An 18,808-nucleotide genomic window follows, 5' to 3' on the forward strand; every position below is an offset into this window, starting at 1 on the left:
CTGCTCTGCCCAATCCTAGCGCTTCTGTCATGCTGGGAGAAGCGCTGGGATTGGGTGGGGTCTGGGAGTCTGTGCTCCTGGGTATTGTAGTGCCAGGAGCAGTGAGGTGTCGTACGACGAGGGAGAAGAGGAGCGAGGCCGGTGAGGGAGCAGAAGAACACGGGCCAGTAGTGAAAGGTAAGTGTTTAAATTGTTTGTTTTTTTTTCCCTGCTTGCTGATTCTGCTGCTGCCCCAAGTCAGATTGGCAGCAGCCGCTGCTGCACATTCCCATTTGCAAGAATTTAAAGTAAAACTACAGGAGTTCTCTTCTACATACTCTTACATATCTTTAAGAAACTACCCCAAAACGTCCAACTTCCTATCAGATAAAGAGCAAAGAGGGCACAGTCCTACCTACTTGTACTAACTAATGTAAGCAATCAACAAAACCAGGAAACCATATTGGTAATCGCATGAATGCAGCACACATAGAAGTAGCAAATCATCAATATTTAATGATTGTATATTTGCAGGAAGGGACACCTTCCTGGACATAAACAATCATTAATGGCATTTTGCTCTTTCTATGTGTGCTTTAGAGTGCAGCACACATAGAAAAAGCAAAAACGTGGAGAAATAAAAGTATTTCTCCTGGTTTCGCCACTCTAATGCCTGCTGTTTTATCCTTGTAAATCTGCAGCAGCGTCAAAAAGCAATAGGTATTTCGGTGGAACGCCCACAGCAACACCCATTGCATGCCCCTTTCACGCAAAGTGATGCGTGTAAAGGGGCCGTATTTACAAGGCGGCATTAAACAACAAAAAGTGGCATAACGCCACTTTGTAACTATGGAGAATGGCATAGCGCCACCAGAACGCCACTCAAAAAGGCGTTCTGGTGGCTCTAACGCTTTGTAAATATACCCCATTGACTCATAGGTGGGAGGGCACAATGTCATATGTAAGAGCACTGTCGATAAAGGGCTGTACCAATTTTGCATGTCAGCCAAGTGATGAGGTAGAGACAGATATCCCTTACACATCAGCAGGGGGAAGACCACAGGCATATCAGGACTCAAGTACAGGTACAAGCGGAGAATAGACAGGTGACAAGGTAGTCTGGTGAGGCTCCCTGGGGGTCTGTAGTGCGAGGTTAGGCAGTAGTTCAGTCTGATGCCATGCAGATCAACATAGTGATGAGTGCAGTCACAAACCAATAATGGGAGCTATGTGACTGACAGAAAGTAGCAGAGGAAAGGCCCCCCGAAGGGAGGGGCAGAAAATGGAGCTGTAAAAATGGCAAAAGGAGTTGTCACCTTGTGGTCGGTGTGGATGGCACTGTGCTAATCCCGTGCTTAAAAACTCTGCTAGAAAAACAGATATTTGAGGTCAGCAGAATTACAGTGTCCATGTTGTTGTAGCATGCTGCATATAGAGGAGCTGCTCTCCACCTACAACTTGGGAACTGGCCAGGGTTCCCTACTTCTTTAACCCCTTCGCCGCGGCATGAATTTTGCCGCGGCGCTGGGGGGATTTGGGGGCAGCGTGGTGCCCCCATGCTCGTGACGGAACCACTCCGTCATGAGCCACGGGCGCGCTGTGCTCATGACGGAGTGGTTCCGTCACGACTCTGCCCACTCGTGTTAATCGCCCGCACAGGCGGGGAATCAGCGCCGCGTGGGCGGAGCGGCCGCCAACGGCCGCAGCATGACGGAACCACTCCGTCATGAGCACACGGCGCCCGTGGCTCATGACGGAGTGGTTCCGTCATGAGCAGGGAAGGGGTTAAAGGGATAGTAAGGTCAATAATAATGGCCAGTCTGTAGTTAGAAACTAATAGTTCACTCCACATCTACTGAAAGGCATCTCCCATTCATCAACCAGTAATAATATTCCTGTAGGTCAGAGGGGTGATTTAGTCATAACATTTGCTTTTTGTATACCCTCTTGTCTGTGTGGTGCGTGCAGTCGATGGACTAAGTAAGGTAGCTGTGCTGGTCCTGATACACGATGTTGTATGTAGATCTAAAGAAAACGCAAAACCTTAAACCCATTCCTGAGAAGCCAACTAATGTAAAACTCCTTTAGTAGAAAAATAATTTAACAGAAATACTTGTTAGTTGCAAATAATGAAGAAAATGCCAGAACAGTTAAAAAGTAATATTAATTTACTAAAAACATCCATTTAAAGTATACCACATTGAAATTGAAAGCCCTTGTGAGTCTGATTATTGTTCTTTGTTATAATATTAAACCAGAAAATAACAAATAAGGAACAAAAGATTAAGAAAGCAGGGTAGGGAAAGGTTTTAGGGGAGCAATGCAAGTACAGAAGGGGATATCTGTAAAAAGAAACTGAAAAAATGGCAAGGTGAAAGTAAACTAATTTTAAGCAAGCATTGGCAAAGCCATTAGGTTTCACCGATGCAAATTCTATTGATTTTTTCAATATTTTTTATAACATATTGCAGAGCAGTTGAGCTGCTATGCAGCAGAACTTAAAGTTTAAAAAAAAGTGCCATGACACGTACAATACGCAAAACCTACTGGTTTTGTCAATGCTTTGTTTTTACTCACTGAGCCATGATGGTGGTTTTCTATTTGCTCCCATCCACTGAAGCCACTCTCAACAAGTAAAAATCACATCCCAAAGATAAAAAATGAATAGGGTGAAATGTGTCACTCATTAATAAACATCTTTGAGAGATGTATAATTTTGTTGACTCACTTTTAAATTGGCACTGCCTTTAAAATTATTTACATAATCCAAAGATTTTGGTAGAGGATAATGACTTGTTTTTATGACAAGTATTGGCAAAGCCAGTAGGTCTCTGTAATGCCCGAGCTATTGGCCTTGTCAATGTGAATATCTTTTAGTCATGTTGTCTGGCAGCAAACCTGCTGTTCAACATGGCTGAAAGTCACTGAAAGCTCAGAATCACAGGATGTTGAGTTGACACCAAGTCTGTTGCCCCCATGTTGAGTTTATTGTCCTGCCTTCCTAACACAAAAAACGTTTTTTTTTCAGTGACTGTCAGCAATGCTGAATAGCAGATGTGCTGCTAGACAACATGGCTAAAAGACATTCACATTGACAAAGCCAATAGCTCGGGCATTGCTGAGATCTATTGGCTTTGCCGATGCTTGTTCAATGTTGACAGTGTTTTTTTTAACAAATGACGAAGTGATAGTGAGAAACAGTTGAGGAGAATTGAAGTGAAGAGAGGATGTGGTGTAACGGGCAGAGCTAACAGGGGAACCAGGTTTGACTTGTGGGGTCAGCTGAACAGTTTTGATTTTGGGTAGATCACTTACGCTTCCTCCTGCGTACAACAATTAATGTGTCATTGTGTAATGTAACTGGTGAGCACATAAAGCACTCCATATACCCTTGGCTCGTGTTCGCGCTCTGGCAAGACTGAGGACAGAGTGAGCGCTCCAATACCATCGGATCATGCTAAGAAAAATAAACAAGTGCTTTCCATATTTTTGTAGGAAATGGAAGGTGCACCAAGAGTAGAGTCAGTATTCGCCAAGTATGTTCAAAATATCTTTTTATTGAAGTTGGTAGAAAAAATGGACATCAGCCAACGCGTTTCGTTCCACTGAGGGAACTTCATCAGGGCTCAGTTGTTAATAGGGAAGATAGTGTATCCGCATTCAAACTGAAGAGTTCTGTCAATTGCGTGTTATTATAATACGTCCCAAAAGTCCTGTAGTATATGGCACGAAAATAAATCTATTCCGCTTATTTCATCCACAAATAAGACACCCCACAGTCGGGGTAGACAGATTACCGTCCAACATCCTTAATAAGATGCTTCTGCTTCTGTCCCATTTGAGAATTGCTTTCCATATTTTAACAACTTTTCAAGAAATGCAGTTTTATTTATGTACACGCGCATGCATTTTAGTGGTAGGTGTGTATGTGTACATGGGAGACTATGGCAAAGTGGACATTGGATTGAGTGCTTCAATGCCATTGGATTGTACAAAATAATAACAAAATAAAATCAGCAGCGATGGAGGAGGTAGTGGGGGATGGGCCAAACAGGGAAGCGGGAGGGGATGGTGAGAAGGGCAAGCAACGACGGGAGATGGCGGGAGGAAGCCATGACCAAGGTGTAAAAAAATACCTTAACTGAAGCAGTATCAAGTGCTCCAATACCATTGGCTCCTGTTTGCGCCATGGCAAGACTGAGGATGGAGCGAGAGCTCCGACACCATCGTATTATGCAAAATAAATTATATAAGCATGTGCTGTTCATGTTTGAACAGCTTTTAAAGAAATGCTTTGGAGTACTTGAAAACAAAGAAAAAATAGTTGCACAAACACAAGCAGAGGCATGACACCCACATGCCATGACGAATGACATCAAAGAAAATGAGAGCGATGCTGAAGTTTACCAATGGTACGAAAATGGCGGCCTGTAGGACAACAGCTAGAACACAACACGTCTCTACAAGACAGCACATGTGCTGTCTAACCGACCAGCACATGCGCTGTGTAGCAGAGACCTAAAAACAATAGATTGTGCACAGGCGAAAACTACTGGCTTTGCCAATGCTTGTTGTGTTTAGAAACTGGGAGATTAAGTGATTTATCTGTATTCACACAATGTGGAACTGAGGCCGAGGCTAGGGAGATGATACGGCGTCTTGGACTTGGGAAACTGGGTTTGAGTTTTGGCGTCGGCTGAACATCCTTGATTCCGGGCAAATCACTGAATTTCCCCATGCCTACAAAAATGAATGTGTCCTAGTGCAAAGGAACTGGTGCTAATGTAAAGCACTCCCACACCTTCGGGTGGTGCAATCGCAAACACGCTTGATCACAAAGAAAAAAGTAGTGCCATAAAAGAAGGAGGAAAAGTACAAAGGGAGTACTTGGTCCAAGCTCCACTGTTAAAAAAACACACAAAGAGAAATACGAACACAACAGGAAATAGCATGCTGCAACCAACAGCAAGCAAGGAAAACAGAGTGACAAGCATATGACCAAATGGAAAGTAAGGGCAGGCTGTAAGCCCCTTTTAAGATTTTGGGGCTCATTTACAAAAATAAATCACAGCGCGTCTCCGCATGCCATTTTGCTGCCCTGAACTGTGTCATTTTAAAAGCACAGGGATGCGTCATATTAACAACAGTATGTCAAATCCATGTGCTTTCCCCTGCAGTGGTACAAAATTGTCTGCCATGCGCCTGCGCAGGCACCCTTGCGTCATGTTGCAAGCGTGCCTGCATTGCGGGATGATTGTGTTTGTGCAGGAAGGGTGGCCCAGCAACACCCATGGAACCGCACTTTCACGCAGAGTAATGCGTGAAAAGGGCTCATTTTTCAACGCCATGAAAAGTCACGTAGGGTGACTTTATGAGGCCTTGTAAATATGGGCAGGCACACCGTGCCTCAGGTGCGTCCAAAAAAGTGACGCGCTGGCAGCGCAATGGCCTTATAAATCAGGCCCTTTGTTTTTAAATACAAAAGACTTTGCAAGCTCAGCGAAAGCGTTGTGCAGGTGAAACCTAAAAATGACTGAAGGAATATGGTTGGTGCGGTGCCCTCCAAAAATGTCCCCAGGGTGGTAGTGAGGGAGGAGGACGATGATGAGTGGGAAGAAACATGGAGGAGATAAAAAGCAACGGAATAGCACCCGGAATAACAATGTACAAACAAAACCCTTTGCTTGCAGTCAGAGGACCTCGAGAGAGAAATTATGAGAAAGGAAAAGGATCTATACAAACCTTGCAAAAAGGCAACAGAGAGAACCCATTTTCAAAATTAATGGTATTTACGCCTTAAAAGAAGCAAGTAAAAAGCAGTTTTGGAAAAAAAAGCAGACATTCTCTAAAAATGGTTCTATTGAATAGTGTGCCATTTGTCCTGAAAATGTATTTTAGACAGTTCAGGCAATACGGTTTCTCAGAACTGGTATTCTATGAAATCACATACAACAGATAAATAAAAAGAAACACGCACTTGTATACCATTAACTCCTTCAGTGCCCATGACGAGATGGTCTCGTCATGGAGCGCGGTTGCGCTGTGCCCATGACGAGACTATCTCGTCATGAACCCCGCCCGCTAATGCAACGCCCGGCACAGGGCGGGGCACTGAAGGGGTTAATTGTATTAGCCTATGTTCCAAGAGTACCCAGCATTTCAGTAGGAGGATAAAGGTGCAAGTGTGGTCTTTCAGTGTGTAAGTGATGCAGCCATTGGGCAAGTGCATTAGCAACTGTTCCAGAATGCTATAGTTGTAACTATTCACTGACCACCCCACACATCAGTAGTTGTTGTAGTGGCCCTGGTAAGAGTTGCTCTATGTCATTCACAATAGTGGATTATCTGCTGACAAAAATATTATGCGGCTTATTTACAAACCCATTGCGATGCCAGCGCGCCACTTTTTTGACACACCAGCAGTGCAATGGTCTTGCCCATATTTGCAAGGCAACATAAAGTCACTAAGCCTGACTATTCATGGCTTTGTAAATATGAGTCCCTTTCACGCACTAATCTATGTGAAAGGGGCGTTCAATGGGTGTTGCTGTTTGTGTTCCCATGTAACATCCCTGGAACTTGATGCAATCCCATATTTATAACAAATAGAAAACTGGGAATGCGTCACAACCCTATGCCTCCCCAGGGGAATGGCGCAATGAGGAGAAATACTTTTATTTCCCCATGTTTTACCTCTTTCTATGCGTGCTGCTTCTGCAGCATGCATAGAAAGAGGAAAATGCCATTAATGATTGTTTTTGTGCAGGAAGGTTTCCCTTCCTGCACAAAAACAATCATCCTGCAGTACAGGTACCCTTGCAAAATGATGTAAAGGGGCCTGACCTGGCACATGGCAGCCAATTGTGCTCAAGTGCAGGGGAAAGCACAGGGATGCGTTGTATTGTTGTTAATACCACTCATCCCTGTGCTTTGAAAATGACACAGCATAGCACAGCAAAACAGCTTGCGGCACCGCGCTGCGTTATTTTCTTGTAGATGAGGCATAATGCTTGCTGTGTGGTGAAGACCTAAAACATGTCCCCTGTCTCCAGTTGCTTGACTTGGTTCCTTCACATGCTATGATACAGACAAATGTATGCCAGATTGACCACTCTGGTGGCCCTCTCAAGAGTGCAGTGTGTCTGGAAATGTAATTGCTGCGCTGCCATTTTTCCCTATTTGCTGGGAGTAGTAAGGTGGCAGCCACATACCTTCAGGGATTATCCACTGTCATGTATAAGTGACAATATCTGTTTCTGGGTGGCCATGATCATGCCAGTGTTGTGGCAAAGATGGAACCAGGGTTGCCTTTGGTGCTGACAAGTATGGGGTAATCGGATGATCCTGCTCTATTTGTTGGATCTGCACTTTGGTGTCTGCTGGTGGAGGCAACAGACGTTGTGCCATGTCTGACATGCTGACTTCACCTTCGCTATTTTTTTGGGTCTAGTCTACCAGAATACGTAGCTGTTTGGTGGATAAAGACCAATTGTGGCCATACCTAGAGCTTACTTACAGAATGGTCACGTGGCATTATAGCCACCCATGGCTTACCACTGATTGGCATGTCACTCTATTCGATTTCTTCTTATTCGATCGCTTTCAGTGCGCCATCTTGTCAGTCTTGCGTTTGCTCCTCCCCTCAAGCATAGACTCTTTACCATCTCTCTCACTGGCTAACAGCTGTACCTTGCACTTCTTATTTTTAGCAAATTACCTTTTTCTTTTAGCTTAAGTCCTCCATGTGAGTGCATGTGTTTTCCAGCTGTGTCCATCATGTGCTTCTCTCTCCTACCAGCGCCTGTGCTCCTTTCTCTTGCCTGTGTGCTTCTCCGACCCACCTTTGCTCTCTCTCTCGCTGGTGTGCTTCTCTTCCACCTCCTTCTTGTACTCTCTTGCCCGTGTGCTTCTCACCTTGCCCTGTGTTGTTCTCTCTTGTGTCCTTCTACGTCTGCCCACCATATTGCTTTGTCCTAGCCATGTTGTTTCGCTCCCCTGTTACTTTGGCCTTGCCATGCTGGTTCAACCCCGCCATATTGGTGCAACCCCGCCGTGTTGCTTTACACACCGCACTGCTACTTTGCCCCTAATGTGTTTCTTCCCCTCCCACCCACTCACATGACTGCTCCCACATTGAAAGATTAAAATAAATTCTTCCACACATTTTTAAAATGTTTGTTCACTGATTTATTGCTGTTTGGTAAATACAAAGAAAAAAGCTATCTGCGTCATTTTGTAGTCACGCACCTGTGCTCGCTAACAAAATGATACAGCCACATATCAGTGCACTTTTTTCTTTTTTATTTAGCCATGCTGCATAGCAGTTTTGATACTGTACAGCATCGCCAGAGAAAACATTGGCATAGTAAATAGGTCCCAAGAGCTAGACCATTTGCCTTTGCCAATGCTTGTTTCAATTTAGCCTTTGACTGAAGGGACCAAAAATCAAGGTATTTTCATTGAGTTTTTATTTCATTTTTATTTGATGCTTGGAAGGAGGTAGGGTTTCTCCTCTGTATTGTTACACATGCCTTCGCCCCTCAGTATCCTTTTCTCTCTTTCCCCTTTCAAATCCTACATTCAAACTTTTTCACAGTGTGCTTTTTGCACAGTCTAGCTGGCTCCTATCATTTTGATAATTGTTTTGCGTCTTCAAGTCCCCTTAGTGCAGTTCGACAAGAGAAATAATCTTTGATGTTTCTATTGACAAAGTACGCAGGGGGATATTTTACAAGCCCATATCACCACAGGAATGTCACTTTTTTCAATGTTCCTGTGGCGATATGGGCTTCGCCTTATTTACAAGGCAGTGTTAAGCCACTTAACGTGGCTTAACGCTGCCTTGCAAATAAGGCCCCCTTTTACACTATACTTAGAGTGAAAAGGGAGGACAATGGGTGTTACGGTGGGCGTTATGTCGCAACACCCATTGATTAAGACCAAACAAAACCTGGTCTTAACATGGCACAGCGAGGAGAAATGCTTTATTTGTCCTCGTTTTTGCTGTTTCGATGTGTGCTGCATTGCGCAGCATACATAAAACAGCAAAACGCTATTGATTGTTTATGAGCAGGAAGGTGTCCCTTCCTGTGAGTAAACAATAATTTTTAAAATTACGATTTTAACTTCTATGTGTGCTGTACAAAGCAGCACACATAGAAGTTACAAATCCCCATGTATTATTGTTTATGTGAGGGAAGGGACACCTTCCTGCACATAAACAATCATTACCCCCAACACAGACACCCTATGGTGCAAGGGTGCCTGCGTTGATGCTAGGCAGCTGTAATTAGCGCCAGCAGAGGGGGAAAACGCAGGGCTGCACCGTATTGCTGTAAATACGGTGCAGCCCTGCGTTTCAAAAGTGGCAGAGCACGGAATTAAGCCAAGAAGGCTAACGCCACACTCCGTCACTTTTCTTGTAAATATGCCCGCAGTCTTTTTGCAGGGAAAGGCAAATAAATTGAAACATCAATAGATATTGAGATAATTGATGCTTTAATGTCATCGTTTCACTATGTATACCAATAATTGTTAAAAATTAAAGATGTCCTGGTAGACATTTGGAACACAATGATTTTCTCCCCTTCCTCATTATACCCATCGATTGAAAGGAATACAGACTTCTCCTCAAACATGGTCAGAAAAATATGTTTCCCTGCAGAGGATTGAGGTACACATGCAATGTTTCCTTTGGGCATATTAGAAGATTTGCACAAAATGCAGGAATTGGGATAACATTCCAAACGCCATAGCAAGAAGTCATTTCAACAAGAACCTGAACCCAGAGAGCTCACTGGTCCAGTGAATTCGACAGTGACTTATGGGTTCAGATCGGATTGTCCCTCATTCTTTGGTTCAATTGTACCATGAAATTGGGAGGAAAACACATTTTTCAGCTCCTTTAATAAATATGAAAAAATACAAAGAGACCGAATCGTTTATATCAACTTACGTGTTTGAGCTGAATGTGCCGGCAGCATGTTAATTTGAATGACAGTAACCAGCATGTTTTGTTGAGTTTCATCAGCCCTTGCATTCAACCTATTAAGATTCAGAGTGTGTCTTACATTTTACACACATCAACTAACAGGATTGTAGTTTTTACGAAACATTCATAAGAAAACCATATAATGTAGACAACAGAAATGGGGATTTAGTACAAATACAAAGGGGCATATTATCAAGAAACTGTGTTAAAATTATCGCCGCTTTAGCGACAGAAAACTGCCGCTAAAGTGGCGACAATGGGCTTGATAATATGCCCTTGAGAATTCCAATAGAAGCCCATGTTCTTGTGTGAACCTGGGCTTCTATTGGAATTCGCACGTGCATATTATCAAGCCCATTATCGCCACTTTAGCGGCAGTTTTCTGCAGCTACAGCAGTGATAATTTTAACGCCGTGCTTGATAATATGCCCCAAAGATTGTGTAAATCTTCATCTTAAATATTTAAAGCATAATATCATTTCCATGCTAAAAAGTAGGATGAAAATCGAATCCCATGCTCACTAAAACCCTACAAAAAAGGGAAAGTGGGAACACCTATGAGGGTTACTCTAGGAGCGGGTGGATTTCATAGAAGGTGCACTTTCTTTGGGGCATATTATCAAGAAACGGTGTTAAAATCATCGCCGCCTTAGCGGCAGAAAACTGCCGCTAAAGCGGCGATAATGGGCTTGATAATATGCCCTTGTGAATTCCCATAGAAGCCCATGTTCTGGTGTCAACATGGGCTTCTATTGAAATTCTCTGCAGCATATTATCAAGCCCATTATGGCCGCTCTAGCGGCAGTTTTCTGCCACTAAAGCGGCGATAATTTTAACGCCGTGCTTGATAATATGCCCCTTCACTAGTTGATAGAGACGTTAGCTGAATTGACCATGGGCAAAGGGACCTATATGTGCTATGCTATGTAATGTTGAAGGTACTTTACATCCAACATGAGCCCATCCTGGCAACCATTAGCGCCCCAAAATTCTTTGCACAGCAGACAGAAACCTAGGCTAACAGGGTGCTTGGGACCTGATACTGCTACACAGTACAGGAGAGGCAGAATACTGAGTCCAGATTAACCATTTCAAGATAGTTTCTACAACCTCTTTCAACTTCAGTTATGTGTTTTCAGGGCCGGAATGAGGAATAATATGTGGTCCAGGAATTACTCAGCCCTTTCCCACAAACAATAGGGATCTGCTTCCGCAAATAAATTCCACCTGCTTTAAGCAGGTGGAATTTGTGAGCAGAAACACAAGTGGAGAAACCGGGGAAATTCCGCACCCAGTGAACTCGTAATAGTATGGGGTGAGGACGTACTTCCCACCTTACAAATAATAATCGGGCCTTTAGTAGGCTGCTGCAAGAATGTGACGAGGGGGCTGCTAAACTGTCCTAAAGAAAGTCTGGATCCTGGGTGCTCGGCTTTGAGACCTGTTGACTGTTCTGTAATAAAGACTGGCTGTCCATACAGTCAGGCAGAATTGCTTTTGGAGGCTGTCATATTTTCACCAACTTCACTGACCCAGGGAGCTGTAAAAAAAAAACAAAAAAACATTTGTCATTTTATTTTATGCATGTTCCTTGGTGGAGCCGTATTTTTGAGCACCCTAAACCAGTGCATCAAAATTGCTCATCTGCTGTTCTTTTTTGCAGGTAAACCCTATACAAAGTGAATTTTAAATTAGCCCCAGTAGTGACAACGTTAGCTGGCGAATGCATTTTAAAATTATCTCTTTGCGCATAATATTCTCTGCAAATTCTTTCTGGTAGAGCCTTCCATCTCCCTGTAAAAAAAGAGTCATTAAATCGTATCGACTTTTGAACAAAAGTCACAGATCTAGTGAGTTTTTAAAATGTTTCTTTTCCACTCAACTGTATAAAATGTTTGAGGAAGAACCAACAATCTCCTGGGAAATGTTTAAATGTTTTTATACAAACGTCACTACCCTCACCCACCACCATGGTCACCTTGGGCACGTTCTGTAGTAGCCAACTCAGTTAAGAATTTACGGCCTCGCCGCCATATTTATGGAGCAGTGAATTCACTTTAATTGGCTTCGAAAACCTTTCTTCTGAAAAAGCCTGGGTTTTTATATAACTTCTTTCTTTTCAGCCAGTTGCCGCAGTGTATGCCACTTTGGCGTTTGCATTCAACCCTTCAGGCTTTCTTTAGGGGAAGGGCCTGAAAATGTCAGTGATTCACAGGAACTACCATTTGCCATGGAAGCACAGAAAAAAATTGTGAGCACTCAACTATCCTCTTCTGGGTCATGCATTAGAAAGTTACTGTAACATGAAGACACTTTCCTGATGCTACTTCTGTCTGCCAACAGGCATGACCTGGTGACTTCCCTGTCTCAGCTGCCATCTCGCAGCCCTGTTGTCTCCGGTCACAGGTCCATGTAAGAGTGGTCCTGCCACCTGTCCTGCCCTTTTCCATCACAAGCTACAGTGAATCAACCGGCCTGTAAAACCAACTGTTGCATGGCCGTGGAATGCCTGACCTTTCCCAGGTCGACCAACCACATCACAGAGATGCCGGACCATTTAACAATTTCAATGGAAAGTTTTAGGAATGTCACAGTTTTTACAGTTGTTGACCGCATTAATAGTTGTCTTCGAATGGTCCTCCTGCCTGGGAGCTCTCGTGGCTAGGATACTGGGTATTCGCTGATTTACAACTTTACTTGCAATTGCGGCCACCTACTCAAACTAGTGATTTCAGGATCATAGAGAAGGCAGCTGCCGCGTGGAATCATCGACCATTTTACATATAAGGAAAGAGGTTCCAAGGTTAGATGAGCAATAGAGTCAATTACATGCACAGTTTACTGCTTCAAGGGCCAGGAGGAGTTTCTCAAAAGCCTGCACCATACTCAGTCTAGATCGGGGTTCTCCAAAGTTAGTCTTGGAGGGCGGGATCCATGCCAGATTTTTAAGATAACTACATTTATCTAAATGAGGGTATTCTAAAAATCTGGCAAGGAACCCGGCTCTAGAATAATCCACTTCTGCATAGGCTGACCCCATTTGCAGAAGAAGACTACCTCCCTTCTCCTCAAGAGTGACATTCTCATTATAATATTACATAGGTGGTGTTGCTTGTGTACAAATAATAGTACAGTATCTCATAATTCACTAGTATTACAGGGTATCCAAAAATAGTGACAAATAATGTAATAGTATCAATGAATCCTGTAAAGCTTTCATACAATGCTAAGTATACATGCAGATATGTATAGTATATATTATACTGTTTGTAGTGTAGCATGCTAATTATTACCATTATTGAGTGTGAGAAGGGACCTTGACCTATTAGAGGCAACCCCTCGAGAGGATGTTGATGCACCATTCCTCCTTCGGCAATACTAATAGATAGTATATCACACTGTCTGTATGGTATCATACCAAGTGTGTTTTCATGTGCAGTACAAAGTGCTTTATATTGGCAGGTACTCACAGGTACTGAGTACCTGCAGTTCTATAATTTGCAAAGGGAGAGTACCTACACTTCTCGGTGGGGGATCAGTACTTATACTAGAGAAGTACCAGCACTCAGAAGTACACAGGTACTCCGGGACAGTGAGTACCTACACTTCCTTCATTCCAGTTTAACCACTGATAGTAGTTATGAAGATAATATTTAACCATAACAAGAGCACAAGGGGTTACAGCCACTCATTTGAATAGAATCACAGTACATGGGCCTAGTCAGTATGTCTCATATTGTTTTCCTTTGTTCCGCGAGTCTACTGTGATTCTACAATTTCATTTTTTAAGGCGTTAAGCACTATTTTTCAATCCAATCAGTCAATCAATCGAGATTTATAAAGTGTGGCTAATCACCTGATAGGATATTCAGGCGCTTGCAGACCCCGGAGGCTTATTCGAACAGCCAGGTCTTGAGGGCCATTCGGAATTACAGAAGTGAAGTGATGGTCCGGAGCTACATGGGGAGGCTGTTCCATATCTTTACTGTGATGTGGGAGAAGGAGAGACCTCCACTTCTGCTTTGGTAGATGTGGGGGGTATGGGCAAGCGAAAGGGAGGTGGAGCGTAGTTAAGCTGTACTGTAGTAATACATGTGTAAAATGTTGTTCATGAGCACTTAGCTTGATATTGAGTCTCATTTATTTTCACAGACACAGTAGATATATATACTTCAGAGGAATAATGCACAATATGTGAACTGTTATGTGTCCGCCATGTATCTATACCTGCACATGACTGAAACATCCAGACTGTCATTTCACTTCAATTTTTGGATTTATATAGCACTTTAACACTTAGGTTTCAGATAATTTTACCAAGTAGCGCACTAACTGCATCGTATTTTAGGTAGCGTTTTGAACCTATATAGCACTTTAACACTTATGTCTCGTCATCTAACTAGGCAACAAACTGCCACGTGCAGCAGATATCCTACAAAAACACTTCTCAGAATAACCAAGTTAATTACCTTTCACCGAATGATTTTTAAAAGTTTTATTTCAATATTTTAAGATCCCAATTTACCTGCTCATAAAAGTGTGAGTTTCTCCCTTTCAATTAATGCCTTTGGAAGAAAACCATTTGAAATTCTTGGCACAGACTGAACTTCTAATCTACAAAGCTATTTCCGCATCTAAGTTGAAGTGTGATGGACAAAGGGTTTGTCTGGGCTGCAAGTCCACTTTTGAATAGCAATGTATACGTGAAATTCACAGGGGCGACTCTTTAAGGCGAGGAGTGTCGCCCAACTAAGGGCAAAAAGAAAATGATAACGCAACGTTAATAACGTTACGTTATTATCATTTTCTTCTTCTGTAAGGAGCTAGTCTGGTGTGGTGGGGCTGGGCTTGTCACAGGGAGAGGGAGGAGGAGTGGTTGCTGCTGCACCAAGTGCGCATGACGGTTTAGCCGGCCTTCTTGAGCCTGCCAAACCGTTATGCGCACTTAGCATATTCTCCACCAGCTGTATTGTACAGCCTGGGTGGAGAACATGCACAGTCTCCCAGTCCCCATCTGAGCACCGAGCCACGGCACTCAGACCAATCACAGCACTGTTGTCATAGTGACAGCAGAATCGTGATTGGCTTTGGGGAGCCTGGGTGCTGCCGGGAGCCAGGAGAACAGCGAGGATGGAGAATAGGCTGCAGCTGGTGACCAGCGACGACAAGGTATAGCTTTTTTTTCTAAACGCCCCTCCTCCCTGCCACCGTTCCCTAACATCCACCACTAGAAATTCATAACTTTGCATTTCCTGGATTTGCTAAATTACGGTTGTTTCAATTAACTATAAATGAAAGCAAGGCCTGAAGCTTGTGACTTGTTGTACTGTAAATAAAAGGCTCAAGAAGAATATGGTGATCACACAACTGTGAACTGACACTTTTTCTTTATCTTTCAAATGTTTGTTAATAGTAAAAGGATACACTCTGTGAGATAGCATGTGTGCATGTGGTCACTCACTGATTGCTTTTCTAGGATGCGCACCCTACAGACTTAAGAATCGAAGCAACCAGCCCCCACTAAACCAATCAATCAATAAATCAATCAATGAATCAGGGTTTTGTAGAGCGCGACTACTCACCCGTAAGGGTCTCAAGGCACTGTGGGGAGTCTGTCTGCAGACAACCAGTGGCTTAATGCAACATATTGGGCCCTCTTGAAGAATAAAACGAGGGCCCCTGAGTCTAACATATCTCACAGATATGGAGTGGCATTTAGCAGAATGGGGCCCCCTGATTTGTTAGGGGCCCCTGAAGGTATTGCCCCCACCTCTGTGCTGCCGGGGCTTCAGGGGCCTACACTACCCACTTGCCCTAAAGACCATCCAGCACCTTATTGGTCACCACTAAACTATGTCATACTTGTATGATTGAGTTCCCGAGGAGGATATGTTGAGATTGTTGGTTGTCTTGGCTCAAAATGTATAATTAAGCCTCATGGAAAGTTTTTTGGCAGGAAAAATCACCAACAAAGTCAATTTCCTGACCTTTTTACAGCAAGATAGATAACATATGTACTTTTACTATAAATACGATCTACGAAAAGCTAGTTTGTGGGTTTAGCCCTCAGATTGTCTCATTTTTAAATCATTTTTGTTCCAATAGCTTTGAAACAACTTAAAAAAATTAAAGAATTCTTATAGCATTTTCTAAGGTTTTCAATGTATTTCATCAAAACATGTAAAACGCCTACTGCCTCGATTTTTCATTCCACTAATTGAGCAAATATTAATTAATTAACCACACCTATAATATATGGCCCTCATTTAAACATAGCAGGAAGTACTTACCACACTCTGGTCAAAAAATGCCATACAGCACAAGGCTTTAGATCATCCCTGCTTGCTGTTAATTACATAGGCAGGCAAGTAATGGCAGGACACTGGCAGGCATTGGCGGAATTCAGCATGGCTTGCAAGCATATCATGCTTACATCCTTGCTCCACCTGGTGGCCCTGAATCCCTATCTGGCCGAAGTGATAACTGGCAGACACAGCGTTGAGCTGGTCTGCTATCATGACATGCAGAAACCCTCAAGCTATCTCAAGCACTGCCATGCACAAGCACACATGAGTACTACTGGTAAGGGACTTGCTGACATTCCCCTCTTGGCTCGGGGTAGTTGCGCACACAAGCAAAGGTGATCCTAAGATTCCTAGCTCAGTGCGCCCTTGAGCCCTCCATGCACCTAAGCTACTACAAATGCAAGGCAGGCTGGAGGGAAACACTGAGGGCTTTGGAGGGAAAATGAAAGCAAATGCCATCACAGAGGTGGCAGGAGCCAATGTCAACCCACCAACTTGACTTTGAAGGTATTGGGCATTGAGAACAGGCACTTGATTGCGGCTTAGGGGGAGTTGATAGCCCTCTTGTTGATCCAAAGTGAAGGGACCTTGGTGGTGGGAGTGTTATGGCTTGTGCTTGTAAAGATATCTTCCAGTCTTTTCTTGCCTCAGTGTGCAGCGAGTCCAACGCCTGTACTACTCAATAGCGAGGATCTGAATATTGTGATACAAAAACATTGTGGACAAAATATTGAAGATCAAAATATCGAAATGTAGGTACATATAGAGGAAGTATAGACTTACTATTCCAAACTCCACATCTACATACCATGAAGATATATGCATACATATATATATGTACATATATATATTCACTTAAAAAACCATAGGTTTCACACATGTTATAGTTAGCTGGACATTTCACTCGTGAAAAACCATTGAAATTCCACCTTTATAGTTAGTGCAGGCAACTATAACTCACGCGACCGCAATCCTCTGCTGATGACGTCAGATATTACATCACTGTATTTAGACACCTATTTACCCATGTCTTCTTCCATTAATCTTTAGCTATACATATATTACAAATATTTTTTTTTCAGAAAGACACATATGTCATCAGTGATGTAATATCTGACGTCATCAGCAGAGGATTGCGGTCGCGTGAGTTATACTTGCCTGCACTAACTATAACGGTGGAATTTCAATGGTTTTTCACGAGTGAAATGTCCAGCTAACTATAACATGTGTGAAACCTATGGTTTTTTAAGTGAATTTGCAAGGTTTTTTAAATGCTAATTCCTAACTATAATGTGTGTGAAACCTATGGTTTTTTCAGTGAATTTGTACGTTTTTTTAAATGCTAAGTTATGTATTTATTTTATTTTTTTTAAGGTTTTTCACCGTGCGCGTACCGTACGCGCACGGTGCGCTTCGCACACCGTGCGCGCGCTGTGGGCGTGAGGTGCACGCATTTCGCGGAATTTTTCCGTTTCTACCGTACGCGCACACTACGCGCACTCCGCGATTTTTCAAAAAAAGAAATTTTGGCCCCTGGGTGTCCTTCTGGGACCCCCTGACAAAGGCTAGGGGGTCAGGAATTGTCCACCCTGCCCCCTTTTCACGTTCTCCACCTTTGTTTTTCACCCCCTCAGACTGCGAGAGACAAAATGGCGTCCGACACTTCCTGGTTTCGACCGATTCGAATGTTTACTAAGATCTAACAACCAATCAGAATCGCACTCGCGCACGGCAGCGTGCACGTACGGTAAGTTTACCGTACGCGCACGGTGCGCGCTTATAGATATATATATGCTTTTAAATGCTATTTTCTCAGGAAATACTGAACAGATTTACACCAGACCTGCAAAAGGCACATCCCTGACCTGAGGACTACCTCTCTGCCAAATTTCAAGTAATTCTGTTCAGCCGTTCGGGCTGTAGCTTGGACTAAAGGTCCTATGGAAAAATGCATGGGGACCCCCCCTTTTTCTCAGCCCCCGCTTGACGAATCCCCCCGAGACTTTCAGGGAAGGAGCGGAGGGGAACGCCCCAACTATTTTGAAAATTTCGCGAGGATTCGTCAATCGGCGCCAAAGTTATTCCAAATAAAATGTTGCGGATTTCCTATGGAAACACGATCCTATATATATATACCACGATATTCCATCATTGATATTCAGAACGCACACCAGTCCGACTAGAACGCTATTTAGACAAGTGTTTTATCATGAACATTTGCGATGGTTGACCCTCAAACTCATGGGTAAATATTTCCAAATAGAAGGGGTGACGTGCCCGCGATGCGGCGAAGAAAGAGCACATATCCTACACATGTTCTGGACCTGCCCGAGGCTACGCAAGTATTTGGGAGGGGGTTCTACATCTGGTAGGAGAGGTAATTGACAAGGATCTCCCTTGCACCCCAACCCACTGCCTATTAGGATGGTTCCCCCACACATCCAAGACTAAAGTCACCAGTAAATTTCAGTGCTTGCCATTCGTTCTTGCTAAGCTCAAAATAACCAGGAACTGGAAATAAACAGGGGCCCCT

The sequence above is a fragment of the Triturus cristatus genome, chromosome 9, assembly GCF_964204655.1.
Source record: "Triturus cristatus chromosome 9, aTriCri1.1, whole genome shotgun sequence".
Taxonomy (NCBI): domain Eukaryota; kingdom Metazoa; phylum Chordata; class Amphibia; order Caudata; family Salamandridae; genus Triturus; species Triturus cristatus.